The sequence below is a fragment of the Lissotriton vulgaris genome, chromosome 7, assembly GCF_964263255.1.
Source record: "Lissotriton vulgaris chromosome 7, aLisVul1.2, whole genome shotgun sequence".
Classification (NCBI taxonomy): Eukaryota; Metazoa; Chordata; class Amphibia; order Caudata; family Salamandridae; genus Lissotriton; species Lissotriton vulgaris.
Window position 1 is genome coordinate 1,067,653,124 of NC_141695.1, and position 12,804 is coordinate 1,067,665,927.

The 12,804-nt window shown below is 51.2% G+C and overlaps 1 long non-coding RNA gene across 1 annotated transcript; it reads left to right on the forward strand.

Annotated features, from left to right (window-relative positions):
- The first annotated feature begins 1,388 nt into the window (after positions 1-1,388).
- Positions 1,389-2,484, forward strand: LOC147702935 (uncharacterized). Its single transcript, XR_015297261.1, has 3 exons — positions 1,389-1,610; positions 1,712-2,096; positions 2,371-2,484. It is a non-coding gene; the product is annotated as an uncharacterized LOC147702935 (long non-coding RNA).
- Positions 2,485-12,804: the final 10,320 nt, after the last annotated feature.

The window sequence follows — 12,804 nt, forward strand, 5'->3', positions numbered from 1 at the left end:
AGTGGAGGGGGCCAGAAGCGGCGGTAGTTGGCACGGCCGCAACGGCGGTCATGGGCTAGGTCTGGCACGGCGGTAGTGGAGGGGGCCTGAAGCGGCGGTAGTTGGCACGGCCGCAACGGCGGTCATGGGCTAGGTCTGGCACGGTGGTAGTGGAGGGGGCCTGAAGCGGCGGTAGTTGGCACGGCCGCAACGGCGGTCATGGGCTAGGTCTGGCACGGCGGTAGTGGAGGGGGCCTGAAGCGGCGGTAGTTGGCACGGCCGCAACGGCGGTCATGGGCTGGGCCTGGCACGGCGGTAGTGGGTAGAGCTGGGCCGGCCGGTGTAGGCTGCCTGATGCAATGACACTGTAAGGGGGTCATGAACTGGCATGTGCATGGACATCAGCTTATGGCTGTATTGGCCTCCACCTCCCCCGCCGAATACGTGCCCCGCCATGGTGGCGCCACTCTTACAACTTTGTTGCAAATGATGCATCCGTCCCGGTCTCTAGCACGTGCAGACAATTGGAATGTTGAACGCGGGCCGCGTATGGCAGACGTCAACAGCGGAAGCAGTGCACCGCCATGGCGGCGTCAATGAGTGCATGTCAGCTGACGATGCACGATGCACTATGTTTAATTGTCTGCAGCTGCATGATGAGGGTTGTGTGCGTGATTGCGTGATTCCACACTTCATGCTCTATCCCATGGTTTCCATACCATGCCCATCGGTGTGCCACTAATGACCGTCACTTTTGGGTCATGTCACATGCCTTGTTGGCAGTGATGTTGAGGTGCAACAGAGTGCATTGGACATGTTGCAACACATCATGTAGCTGGTGGGTGCACATTGCTACGTCAATCCATGTTGTTGTGACAATCAGAGGTGTCACACAGGCAAATCGTACACTGACAATTACATGTTGGATAGAGTGCGGTGACATGTCAGTGAGTTGCACAGACATGCGTTGTATGTGAATTGACTTCCATTCCATTTACTCCCACACAGGAGGGCTCAAAATGTCCATCGCCCATATACTGTGCTGGAGGACATGGTGGACGAGGAGGTGGTCCGGAAATTCAGGCTTGATCGACGTCGATTGCTGGAGCTAGTGAACAAGTTGTCTCCTCACCTGCAGCCGCGGAGAACTTATCCAGGCTCAATTTCACCCACCCAAAAGGTGATGGCGGCACTCCATTTTTTTGCAACAGGCACATTCCAGTACACTATAGGACATGCCGGGGGAATGTCACAGGCCATGTTCAGCACGGTACTCAAGGATGTGCTAACAGCCATGATGCTGTACAAGCATGAGTACATACATTTTCCACAGGCGGCAGAGTTGGCAGCGGTCAAGGCACACTTTTATGCACTGGGTCGCATTCCACACGTTGTGGGTTCAATTGATGGCACGCATATTGCGATCATCCCGCCACGGGCACGTGAGCAGGTGTTTCGGAATCGGAAGCACTTCCACTCCCTTAACGTGCAGGTGGTGTGCCAGGCCGACAACATTATCTCACATGTGTGTGCAAGATTTCCTGGCTCTGCACATGACGCCCACATCATGCGGAGCAGCATAGTCCCACGACTGATGGCAAATCTGCGTCCGGCACAAGCCTGGCTTGTTGGTGAGTATGCTGTGGTGACTGGAGTGATATCTGGGTGGCTTGGTGTGGCCACATGTTCAGGTACTGATGTCTGTCTCTCTCTCTAATTCCCACATACACAGGCGACTCGGCTTACCCAAACAGGCCTTGGCTTCTGAGTCCAATTCGCAATCCCACCACAGCAGGAGAAATGCGATACAACGATGCCCATGGTAGGACACGTCGAGTGGTGGAACGAACTTTTGGCCTGCTTAAGTCTAGGTTTCGGTGCCTAGATAAGACTGGAGGGGCCCTGCCTTACGCACCTGGCAAAGTATGCAAGATTGTGATGGCCTGCTGCATGCTCCACAACCTGGCTGTGCGAAATAACATTGCACTGATCTTGGACCCAGATGAACAGCAAGTTCCTCGCCCTCCCGACCCAGCCATGTCGACTGATGAGGATAGTGGTGAGGAGGAAGGTGTGGACCAGAGGCGCCAGCTCATAGAACGCTACTTCCCTTGACTGTGAGTGTGCCCCTCTTGTGCTGCTTGTGTATGCCCTGTGTAGGTTTGCTGCTCTGGTGTCATTGTGTTGGGGATCAGCTATGTGTTTTGTTATGTGATGTATGCATGTGTGTGTGTGTCTTCATTTATGAGTACATGCACTTCTCCATGATGTGTGTAGTGTCAGCCATTCGTGTAGTGATGTGTGTGGTTTGTTGAAAGTTGCACTGCAGTGAGTTGGGATGAGTGTGATGCTGTTTACTAACGTCTGTTTGCGGGTTCTATGTTTCCCTAGGTCACTCCGTTGCGGCATGATTCTGTACCTGTTGGATCCCTGAACCTGGTTACGTCTGTTTCTGATGCAATCATGTGAATAAACATGGAGGCAACACATCATTGAGTGAGTAAGTGGTATTTATTTACAGATTGTGCATAGGGGTAGGTGCATATTTACAAAGGAGTGAAGGGGTGGGGGAGTGACTGTCCAAGGTAATGGTGGATGAAATGGCCGTGCAGACACCACATAGGGTGGTGTGTGCCTACTGCAGCAGGCCTGTGGGAGGTGGGACCGGATACTTTCCAGGTAGGATCGGAGGCTCACGTACTCCAAAGAGTCACTGTCGGCTCTTCTTGGAGCGTGTGCCATGTGCTCCAACACTGCTCTCGGCGACTTCGTTCCTCGGACGGCCCCTCCGTCTTTGTGCCGGGACGGGGTCAGCTAGGGGCGCAGGCTGATCCTGTACCACATCCGCCGCCAGGGGCGCAGTCGGCGGTGGCGGTGTTGTGGCCGGTGCCGATGTTTGAGGGGGGGAGGAGGGGGTGGTGTTGGCGGATGCCCTGGCGCTGAAGATGTCGACCAGTTGGCCAAGCCGCCTCTCGATGGCCCCCAACATGGCGGTGTTATCCACAAAGTCCTGGTGGGCCCGGTCTGCATGTTCCTGGCTACGTGCATAGCCCGCCTCCACCCGGACTAGTGCTTCATGGCACTGTTGCACAGCAATCAGTGTTGTGTCATCTGCCCTTCTTTCCGCCCTGCTCCTGCCTGCAGGATCTGCCCTTGCAGTGGTGGGTTGCCTGACTGTCTCCCGGCGTGGCTGGGATGGCGCAGGCCCAGCGTTGGCGGCGGGGTTGGGCAGGGTGGCAGGGGCAGAAGTGGTGGTAGTAGTGGTGGTGGTCGAGGTGGTGCTGGAGGCAGCTGTGCAGGTCCGAGTCGCCGGTGTCGTTGTGATGCCAGTGCCCGTTGTTGTAGTTGCAGGTGTGACCTGCGTGGCAGAGGTCCCTGGCTGGGTGCTTGGTCCGGCACCATCCTCTGCCCCGGAGTTGGCTGCACTATCGTCCCATGAGTGCTCGGAGTTTGGGGATGCTGGAGGCCTGGTGTCAATGGCGGAAGTCAGATTAGGATCCCCTGCAAAAGAATAATGTGATGATGAGTAATGTTGCCTATACGTGTACATGTATTTATGGTTGACATTCAGTCGGCATTGGCACACACCCCACCCACCACCACCACCCTCTCTATGGACATGGGGGCCTGTTGGAAGTTGTAGTTCCGACCCCTCACACACCCCACCCACCACCACCACCCTCTCTATGGACATGGGGGCCTGTTGGAAGTAGGACTAGTGACCCCTCACACACCCCACACACCACCACCACCCTCTCTATGGACATGGGGGCCTGTTGGAAGTAGGACTAGTGACCCCTCACACACCCCACCCACCACCACCACCCTCTCTATGGACATGGGGGCCTGTTGGAAGTTGTAGTTCCGACCCCTCACACACCCCACCCACCACCACCGCCCTCTCTATGGACATGGGGGCCTGTTGGAAGTTGTAGTTCCGATCCCTCACACACCCCACCCACCACCACCACCCTCTCTATGGACATGGGGGCCTGTTGGAAGTAGGACTAGTGACCCCTCACACACCCCACCCACCACCACCGCCCTCTCTATGGACATGGGGGCCTGTTGGAAGTTGTAGTTCCGACCCCTCACACACCCCACCCACCACCACCGCCCTCTCTATGGACATGGGGGCCTGTTGGAAGTTGTAGTTCCGACCCCTCACACACCCCACCCACCACCACCACCCTCTCTATGGACATGGGGGCCTGTTGGAAGTAGGACTAGTGACCCCTCACACACCCCACCCACCACCACCGCCCTCTCTATGGACATGGGGGCCTGTTGGAAGTAGGACTAGTGACCCCTCACACACCCCACCCACCACCACCACCCTCTCTATGGACATGGGGGCCTGTTGGAAGTTGTAGTTCCGACCCCTCACACACCCCACCCACCACCACCGCCCTCTCTATGGACATGGGGGCCTGTTGGAAGTTGTAGTTCCGACCCCTCACACACCCCACCCACCACCACCACCCTCTCTATGGACATGGGGGCCTGTTGGAAGTAGGACTAGTGACCCCTCACACACCCCACCCACCACCACCGCCCTCTCTATGGACATGGGGGCCTGTTGGAAGTAGGACTAGTGACCCCTCACACACCCCACCCACCACCACCACCCTCTCTATGGACATGGGGGCCTGTTGGAAGTTGTAGTTCCGACCCCTCACACACCCCACCCACCACCACCGCCCTCTCTATGGACATGGGGGCCTGTTGGAAGTTGTAGTTCCGACCCCTCACACACCCCACCCACCACCACCACCCTCTCTATGGACATGGGGGCCTGTTGGAAGTAGGACTAGTGACCCCTCACACACCCCACCCACCACCACCGCCCTCTCTATGGACATGGGGGCCTGTTGGAAGTAGGACTAGTGACCCCTCACACACCCCACCCACCACCACCACCCTCTCTATGGACATGGGGGCCTGTTGGAAGTTGTAGTTCCGACCCCTCACACACCCCACCCACCACCACCGCCCTCTCTATGGACATGGGGGCCTGTTGGAAGTTGTAGTTCCGACCCCTCACACACCCCACCCACCACCACCACCCTCTCTATGGACATGGGGGCCTGTTGGAAGTTGTAGTTCCGACCCCTCACACACCCCACCCACCACCACCACCCTCTCTATGGACATGGGGGCCTGTTGGAAGTTGTAGTTCCGACCCCTCACACACCCCACCCACCACCACCACCACCCTCTCTATGGACATGGGGGCCTGTTGGAGTGCTTTAGAGGTTGGTGAGTATGTGGACTGCATGCAAGGCTGGGGTATGTGGGATGTGTCTTCAGAGTTGTGTGGCCCACACCGTGTTGTTGTGTTTGTGGTGGTTGGTTGGTACTTACCAGCCTCTTCTCCATCAGGGAGTCCATCGAGGGTGTCAGGGTGCAGGATGGTCAGCACCCTCTCCTCCCACTCGGTGTATGGTAGGGGTTCCGGGGGGGTTCCACCGCCGGTATGGTTGGCCCGGAGGAAGTTCTTGGCTCTTATAGACTTCACCCGGGTCTTCAGGTCATGCCACCGCCTCTGGATGTCACCCTTGGTTCGCGGAACGCTCCCGGAGGCATTGACCCTGGTCACGATGCGGTCCCACAGGCTGTTCTTCCGAGCTATGCTCGTCTGCTGCACGAGGGACCCGAAGATGTGGGGTTCCACACGAAGGATCTCTTCCACCATTACCTTGAGCTCGGTGTCGGAGAATTTGGGATTCTTTTTGGGTGCCATGGTGCTCGGGGGGGGTGTTTGTGTGGAGTGCGGAGGTGCTGGTGTGTGCTGTTTGGGTGTGGTGTGGTGGGTGTTTGTGTGAAGGGTGTCTTTGGGTGTGGTGTGGTGGGTGTTTGTGTGCAGGGTGTGTTTGGGTGTGGGTTATGTGTCTGAATCTAATAGTTTGCTGTAAGTCAAGTATTGGCTCCTGCTGTCAGCTATGCTGGGATGCAGAGGATTTCAGGAGTGGGTGGGAGTCATTTTATAGTCTGTGTGTTGGCCCTGTGTAAATGTTGATTGGCCGTCAGGTGATAGGTGGGTGTGTTGTAAGGTGTGGTCTATGCAGTTCTTGGGGGTGGGTACTTGTGTCTTGTGTTTGGTTTAGATGTGTCAGGTGGGTTATCGTCCATTTTGCTGTGTTTGGTGATGGATTCTGTCGGTATGAATGCCATTTGAATGACTGTAGGGATGTTGGACTTCCGCTGTGGTGCCCCGTTTCTCATTGCATTGCTACCGCCGCGGACGTGGATCGCGGTGGCTACCGGGGTACTTGCGGAGTTATCCTGATTGCGGACACGGAAAGTACGCAGGTATCGCGGGGGAGGTTGTTGTTCTCCTGGTCATGTGCGTACGCGGCGGTCGGTGTTTTGTGGGTTCCGTCCGCATGCCGCGGAATCAGGTGTACTTCGACCGCCGCGGACGGGGATTGTTGTGCTCCGTCCGCCGCGGTCGGCGTTTCGGTCACATTTGATCCTAATCGCTTATGCGGTTTTTCTGCGGCCAGGTCCGGAGTATCTTGCCACCTTCCACGGCGGACGGAGCACGTTTCCGTCCGCGATCCTGATCGACCCCTAAATTTGAATGCTATAACTTTGCCAGAACTTAATGCTGAACGGAAACAGTGGTCAGAACGTGAACAGATGTGTTTTTTAAGTACTTTTGCAGATGAAGTTGTTGCTCGATTTCGTAAAAATTCAGAGGAATTAGAATCTAAGGATATATCAGTACATCATGATATGTGTAAAGGTTTACTTGATATTTCAGATGCGGATTCCTTTTTCCTACGATTGGTTCAGCTACGGGATGAGGCGTCCAGATTGCGGGAAGCACGAAAAGAATCAGAGAAGTCCGTGCCGGGGTCGACGGAGTGTACCAAAGAGTGTTCTATCTTTGGAGCAGATAAGAGTTCTAAAGTGCATGTTATGCCTATGCGTGAAGCTGCACCTTTGTATGTTCCCCCTAAAGGGCAAGGTACCAGTGATGATAAATTGTCTGGGGATGCGAAGGGGTATTTTATATATAATTGGGTGTATACGCCTTGGAACAGAGCGGATGTTATGGCATTGAAAAACGCTTTACCTGATCCCCGTAAAAATCCGGCAGCTTTCCATGAAGGAGTAGAGGGGGCTATTTCTTCTTGTGTTATGACGCTCGTTGATATAGATCTTTTCTTTGGATTAATTCTCCCCCCTGATATGTGGAGAGCGATTCGTAAGTTTGATGATCAAACGATGTTTGGTGCAAATTGGAAAGATATAAGCCAAGCTGATTTAGACAGGGAGCCTGCATGCAAACCATGTCAGTTGATTTTAGATCTTCCAACAGCTATTTTGAATAAATTAAAAACGCTTGTTCCCCCTAAAAAGATTGATTGGACTATGTTAGCATCGTGTAAACAGAAATAAGATGAATCGGTTTCTGACTTTTTCACACGTTTTGAAGAAGCATTTCATGATTACAGTGGACAATCGTTAACAGATGATACGGGGAGGCATCTGTTTGTCGACAAGTATGTGGCTAATCTCCTACCGGAGATTGCGAAGCGATTGAAAACAAGTGAAAGTTCCTGGACCACGGCGACCCCTGCGTCTTTGTTAACTATGGCTCAGTATTATGAGCGGCAGGAAATAGAGGCTAAAGAAAGTGTTGATAAGAAAGCGAAGGAATTGAAAACGAAGGTGATGTTGGCACAGGTTCGCGGTTCGCAATCTAGAGGGAATGATAGAGGCAGGCGAGGAGGGAGTAATGCGTCGTATGGTCGCACCGATATTGCTGAGGACCAATGCGCATATTGTAAAGAGTTTGGGCATTGGGCTGAAGATTGTCCGGAGCTTCGTGAGCAACGTAGTCAGTGTGGTCGAGGAGGTGGAAGGTCACGGAATAGTTATTCGGGAGCGAGGGGTGGCGGAGGTGATCGTGGTAGGTTTGAAGCGAGGGGTCGGGGTCAGGACGAACGAAACACTTTTGATCGGCGAAATCAGTATCAGATATCGGAGGGTGAGAACGTGGAGAGTCAGGATTATGTGCATGCATAGGATTGCGTAGGATGGGGTGTGGAATCGGTTGAAGTGCCAGTAGATCAAAGAGGTCCATATGTATCAGCGGGCATTTTGGGTTCTACTGATCAGTTTTTAGTTGACACAGGAGCTACTCGTAGTGCTTTGTCGAAAAACTTGGTTCCAAGGGCTCCCCTGTCTGGCGAAACGATTACATGTATAGGGTTCGATGGCACACCCTCTCCAAGCCCATTATCACAACCTCTTGCATTTTGTATTGACAAATTTTTTAGTTTTTGCCCATTTTTGTTGTCACCCCACACTCCAGACAATATTATGGGGATTGATTTGCTCAAATATTTTCGAGCAACGATACGCTGCGCTCCTGAAGGAGTGCGGGTTATTTTGAACGACAATTACCCAGATTTAGGTAGATTTTGTACAATGAAGGAAATTGAGGCATTAGCCTCTCTCCCACACACGTTATGGGCGACCTCAGATACGGATGTGGGACAGATGCTTATCCCGCCTATTCGAATTACTGTTAAGGAGGGAATATCTTTGCCACGTGTACCGCAGTACAAGATATCCAGGGAAGGTGAAATTGCCCTGACGCACATCGTTCAGGATTTGATTATTGCAGGAGTAGTGGAGGAAGTTCCTTACAATGTCTGTAACAGCCCTATTCTTCCGATCCTTAAGAAAGACACTGACGACAAAGTCTATCGATTTATTATTGATTTGAGAGAAATTAATAAAATTGACATTCCCCAGTACCCGGTGGTGTCTGGCATCACAACATTACTTACCTTGGTCCCCCCCACTGCAACGACCTTTTCTGTTATTGACCTTAAAAATGCGTTCTTTTCCATTCCCATCCATCCTGACAGCAGATACCTATTTGGCTTCACGTTAAATAATAAATCGTATAGATTTTGTCGTGTTCCTCAAGGTTACACAGAGAGTCCTAGCATTTATAGCCAGGCTTTAAAAAGACAGCTCGATTCATTTGAATTGCAATCTGGAGTAGCTCTTATTCAATATGTTGATGACCTCCTATTGGCTGCAGATACCTATACACAATGTGAGGAAAGTACACTTGCCTTGCTCTCCTTTTTGGCTCAGAATAATCATAAAGTTTCTAAGAAAAAGCTACAATACTGTAGACCAAAGGTGACCTACCTCGGTCATCTTTTGTCTAAGGAGGGGCGTGCATTAACATCTGATCGAATTCAAGCGATTTTAGATACACCAGTCCCCCACACTCAGAGAGACGTACGCGCCTTCATAGGACTAACGTCTTTTTGTAGACAGTGGATATTGGGGTTTTCGCACATCATAAAACCTTTGCTAGCGTTACTGTCCAAAACCACGCCAATGCTTCTTGAATGGACAGACGAATGTCAAAATGCTTTTGAACAATTGAGACAGGCCCTTTGCTCTGCACCCGTGTTAGGTACACCAGATTACACAAAGATTTTCACGTTGTACGTGCACGAGAAAGATGGGTGCGCGTTATCAGTGTTAGTGCAGACACACGGGGATAAGCAGAGGCCATGTGCATACTTCTCAGCCATTCTTGATCCTGTAGCGCGAGGGTTACCTGGCTGTTTCCGAGCAGTTGCAGCAACAGCAGTAGCTATACGAGAGAGTGAGGGAATAGTGTTGTCGCACAAACTGTTGGTGTTAGTTCCCCATGCAGTGGACGCTCTGTTAAATCAAACGAAAACACAGTATCTTACGAGCGCATGTTTAACAGGATATGAGCTCACACTTCTGGCGCCACATATCACACTGAAAAGATGCGCTACCCTGAACCCTGCCACTTTATTGCCATATCCGGTTGCTGAGGGCCAAGAGGAAGAACACCATGATTGTGTTTTCCTGACCGAAGAACAAACAAAGGGTCATGTCGACTTACAGGATACGCCACTTCCAGATGTGGATGGGGAACTGTGGGTTGATGGATCGTGTTTGAGGCTGCCAGATGGCACAACTTCTGCAGCATATGGGATCACAACACTTAAGACGGTGGTAGAAACAGCACGAATACCACAGAAATCGGCCCAAGCAGCGGAGCTGATAGCTTTGACAAGAGCCTGCGAACTGAGTGCTGGCTTATGTGTGAACATCTACACAGACAGCCAGTACGCCTTCGGAGTAGCGCATGACTTTGGCCTACTCTGGAGAGAGCGTGGGTTTTTGACTTCGCATGGAGTACACATCATGCACGGAGAACTAGTGCGTGATCTCCTAAACGCGTTACTTTGTCCAAAGAAAGTGGCGATAATCAAATGCAGTGCACATAAAAAGGTCACTGACAAAGTGGGACAAGGTAAATCTTTTGCAGACAGTATAGCAAGACAAACGGCTATGTCACGAAATGACTCTCCAATGTATGTGGTGAAGTCGCAGGCTGAGCAATGGCATGATGCTAGAGCAGAGATATTAGACATCCAGAAATCAGCGACTGAAGCAGAACTTGCAACATGGGCAGCAGAGGGGGTGCTGGATGATGAGGGTTGTTGGAGGAGTAAAGATATGGAACGATGGAAATTGCCTGCAGCTTACTTGCAAGTGATGGTCCGGATGACACATGGGTTGGCACATGTTGGAGCTCTCGCAATTACTCGATTGCTAACACGAGTTTGGGAGCATCCTGAGATTGCTAACACGGCCAAGAGAGTAGTGCAGACCTGTCTGATATGTTTACAGCACAATCCTGCAAAAGGGACGCATACTCCGAAAGGAGGGTTCGTTCCACCTTCTGCACCATTCGAGGTACTACAAATGGATTACATCCAGCTTGAGCATTGCAATAACCTTAAGTATGTCCTAGTGGTGGTGTGTGCCTTTAGTAAGTGGGTTGAGGCGTTCCCCACGAAGGATAATACAGCTTTGACAACAGCTAAGGTTTTGCTCAAACAGTACTTCCCTCGATATGGCGTTTGCAAATTTTTGTGGAGCGATAATGGTCCCCATTTTGTTGGGAAAATTGTGGAATATGTGTTGAAGGGATTGGGGATTCAGCAAAAGTTCCATGCTGTGTTCCATCCTCAGTCAGCAGGTCTTGTTGAACGGTACAATGCTACTTTGAAACTAAAGTTGGCTAAGATTGTGGCATCTACTTCTTTGAAGTGGCCGGATGCCTTGCCGTTAGCATTACTCTCTATCAGATCAGTACCCCACTCTCGAACTGGCCTCACACCTTATGAAGTGGTGTTTGGAAGGCCGATGAATATATGGGGAGTTCCTAAGCCTCGATTGTTGCATGATGTGCCTTGTATAATGATGAACGATTATTTGGCACGATTAACAAATGATTTACTCTCTATTCACCAACAGGTTCGAGAAGCGCTCCCTGACAACTCTATTGGAGAGGCTCACAATCTTCGTCCTGGGGACTACGTGATGGTTAAATCCTTCGAGAGAACAAACAGCTTGGAACTGAGGTGGCGTGGCCCCGAGCAGGTCCTGCTTGCAACTCGAACGGCTGTGCGAGTGACCAACAGGAAGCGGTGGGTGCATTCAACTCACTGCCGCCGTGTCTCTCCGGACCTGGTGAATCCTACTGTGCTATCTGACTACAGAGATATCTTGGACGAGGAAAAGAGCCCAGCTGTGACGTCGGCCGAATTAGAGGGAGCCTTCCCGGACCACACTGTTTCTGGACGACAAAGATATAATCTGCGACCACGATAAGAGGAAGATTTTTTTTTGGTGCGAGACTGGTTGAGTTACCGCTCTGGGGTTTGTGAAACGGAAGCCGGGAATCTCAAGGGGGGGGATCAGTTCTGCCAAGAGTAGTGACACTCGTCTTGACCCCGGAGAAGAAAACAACGGCTACCTCGGAGCTCAGCACTCATATTTTTACTTTTTTAGTTATATATTTGAGACATTGTGAACTTTTTGAACTATGGCGTCTTCTGCAGCACGAGACAAAAGAATCTTTGGTGCTGTATTGTTTGTGTTGACAATTGTGGTGATAGCTGTGATAGCCTGGGTAGTAGAACTTGTGGTACCTGTACGAGAACATTTGCTGCCGACTACCCCGGCTCCATCTGAACATTTTCATTTCACCTTACCGTATCATGAAGAACGGCACCAACAGACTTACTTGAACAATAGTTAATTCAAATCTTGCATCATGACGAACACTTCGAACTGTTGGGTATGTGGGATGTTGCCTGGGCATCAGAAGAAAGGAGGCACACCGCTTATCCCGCTCCCTTTTTCCCACAATGGTTCTTGCAATGCCTGGTACACTCTCCTTGTTCACTTTGCGCTCGCCAACAAAAGGGGGTTGCTTTTCCGTTTAAATAAGATATGCTATCATGATCGGGACGGCTATCCACAAGCTGAGGGTACTCGGTTCGAATGGGAGGAGTACCGCCCGACAACGTATCTGCACCTCGAATTTACAGTAACCAACGGAACATCAACATGTCCAATTCTCATGTTATTAATGTCATAGATACGAAGGCTGATCTCTGTATACGTAATAAAGGTACAATCCCGGTTGGCAGAAGTGAATGTAACACCACACTTACCTTTGATAGCCCGAATGGCATTTCATTTGTAGCCTCCCGAAATACATACTTCATATGTGGCAATAAAGGTTATCATCGTCTCCCGTTAGGATGGTTGGGCACCTGGTACATTTCTTTTGTATTGCCCCTTGTATTCATTGCCCCACCAATGTACCATAATGATTATGTTTTGTATCATGATTTTGTACTAAACAGAGTCAAAAGAGCAGTAGTCCTCGAAGATATAGATCAAACCGATACCGCACTGCAACAATATGTAGATTTTAATTTGGGTTTG